The sequence below is a fragment of the Gavialis gangeticus genome, unplaced genomic scaffold (assembly GCF_001723915.1).
Source record: "Gavialis gangeticus isolate Ggan-Ray unplaced genomic scaffold, GavGan_comp1, whole genome shotgun sequence".
In the NCBI taxonomy this organism is placed as follows: Eukaryota; Metazoa; Chordata; order Crocodylia; family Gavialidae; genus Gavialis; species Gavialis gangeticus.
In genome coordinates, this window is record NW_017728994.1 from 76446036 (window position 1) to 76448991 (window position 2956).

The following is a 2956-nucleotide window of genomic DNA, read 5'->3' on the forward strand; positions in this document are numbered from 1 at the left end:
ATCAATGATTTGGATGTGGGGGTGAAGAGCTCACTGGCCAAGTTCATGGATGACACCAAGTTATGGGGGAGCGTGGTCACACTTGAAGATAGGCTACAGATACAGACGGACCTAGACAGGTTAGCAAGTTGGGTGGATCGGAAACTGATGAAGTTCAACATTGAGAAATGTAAAGTGCTCCACCTGGGGATGAGCAACCCCCAACCCACCTACAGGTTTGGCAGCACGACAAATGAAAGGGACCTGGGGGTAATAATAGACCACAGTATGAATGTGAGCCGGTAGTGCAATGCTGTAGCCAGTAGGGAAAGTAATACTTCGGCATGCATCATTTGATGCATCTTCAGCAAAGCCAGTGATTCTTCCGCTCTACTCAGCACTGGCAAGACCACAGCTGGAGTACTATGTCCAGTTCTAGGCACCACACTTTAACAAGGATGTGGACAAGCTTGAGAGAGTCCAAAGAAATGCCACCCATATGATCAGAGTCTTAAAAGGCAAGCTATATGAGGAAAGGCTGAGGGATCTGGGACTCTTCAGGCTGAGAAAAAGAAGGCTGAGCAGGGACCTGGTAGCAGCTTACCACTACACTGGGGGAGTATATCAAGGGCTCAGTGAGCAACTGTTCACCAGGGCACCTGAGGAGAAAACCAGGAGTAATGGCCACAAACTCCTGGAAGATCAATTCAGGCTCAACATTAGGAAAAACTTCTTCAGTCAGGGTGTCCAAACTGTTGAATAAGCTCCCTCCAGAGGTGGTGCAATCACCTCCCCTGGAAATCTTTAGGAGGAGACTAGAGAGTCACTTTGCTGCGGTTACCTGACCATCAGTTATGTTTCCTGCTTGGTGCAGGGGGCTGGACCCAATGATCTTTCGAGGTCCCTTCCAGCCTTACAATCTATGAATAGCCTTAAAACTAGTTCTGTAGGAATATCAGGTTTTCTGTACTCCTACCCCAAAATCCTTAGCTCCAAAAACACACACATTAATTTTCTTCCAAGCTTTCTGCCTTCTCTTCTGTTCAGCAGAGCTCTGGAAAAAATATGCTTATTAATATCATCCATCGGTTACCCACTGCACAAAGTTTCAGTTATGGCAAAAACACTGTTTTTTAAAATTATAGTAATAAAAAAAAAATCACCTCACCTAGAGAACTCAACGAACGCTCATTGGCTGCTTCCAGACAAACACAGATGTGGCACTGCAGACCCATCTGGGGAAGCCCTGGGGTAAAAAAAAAAAACCCATGCCAAAAAAACAGGGTGGCGCATAGGGCAGTAGTGTGCATTGCTCAAAACCAGAGCCACACTCCGGGTGCTGGCCAGGCTTCCGGCCCCGCCTGTAGTTCCAGTAGAACCCGGGGCCCAAAGTAAGGCTGCTGGGGCCAGCACAGTTGCTGGCCTCAGCCTCCCCTACCCTACCCAGGGTAACCTGCCGCACGCCAGAGCATGTGTGGTACAGGTGTTCCCCAGGGACAAGTAGCAGCGGCACGAGATGTGCCATTGCTACTTGTCCCTGGGAAAACAAATGTCTGCATTCATGTGGACACTGCCATTAAGTATATTTTTATTATTTTCTACAGTTTGCTGTTTTTAAGGTAGAGGACTTGGAAAAAAAAGAGACTTTGTAAATTTTGAGGTTGACTATTACATTCATATTTTTAAAAAAATCAACTAATCAATACTCATCATTGCTTAGAAAATACAAATTAAGTCCTTATGAACTGAAAACCCAGGACAGACTCACTGGGTAAACTCTTGGCCTAATAACGTAAATGTTAAAACTGTTACTGATTTAAAATATGGTCAAGATTTCACCCATTATTGTTTTTCATTTAAACCAAAGAGGTTACAATCCACTTTAATGGCACACTATAGTATCTAGGAGTGCAAGTCATGGAGCAAGACCCCAGTATGTGGTAGGCACTTGGTACCTTTTTGTTCACTTAATTGAGCAAAATGTACTATAATAAAACCAAGTAAGTGATACTGCAGATTGAAATAATAAAATTTAGTCTGTAGCCCAGATGTGTATAGGAGCACGACATGCCTACCCCAAGGTTTTTTTACATGTTAAAACATATTGTTACTCCTGTTACTGTACGTTTGAACTGAAATCATGAATGCTGTTGGTCTTACATTAATATTATAAGATACAATAAGATTGTTAGAATTTTATGCAGATTTGGGTCTCTAGAACTAGACATACCCATAACCTAGGTTGTGGAAGGTGATATACATAAAAGGATTTCTGCAGCCATATAAAGCCTAGAGCCCCTCTATGAAGTACCCTGCAAGACTGAGGCCCTTAAAAAGTATGTGTGGTGGGGAGGGGGTACGGCATTTAAAAAAACAGGAAAGCCAATTTGTATGCATGAATATCTGACTTCACCTACTGAATTTAATCAATTAAGAACTAAAGGATTTTAATAAGATTTTAAACACAGATGTAGTTCACATCTTTAATATGAAAGATTCAAAGCATTTAGCCATGAAAGTATGGTTTGTATATAATGTTCATTGGGTAGATAAGTAACTCATATTATGCAACTTGTTACTTGTGCAAGTTATTACTGGGGAGAGGGAGTTTGGGGGGGGAGTATTACTCAGCTTTTAACAGATAGAACATGGTTTTGAACACACAGACAACTGCTCTAAAAGTCATCTCTGGATCACGGCTGAAGAATATCTGCAGGGCTTGCTCAAAGAATAAGTTGTGTGTGTCCTAGATTCATCTGGAAGGAAACATATGCATTTTACTTGTAAAGGAGGAAGAAAAAACAAAGAGGATGATGTTGTATATGAATAAGTAGAGTTTCAAGTAGTAAACACAGGTAGACCTTCCATACCAAAATAAAATGAGTTAACAGAAATTTGTAAGTTAACCCTGCACTTCCCTTGCTTTTATAGATTTAAACAGGACTTAAAGCTGTGCAGATACATGGGGACTTTGAAA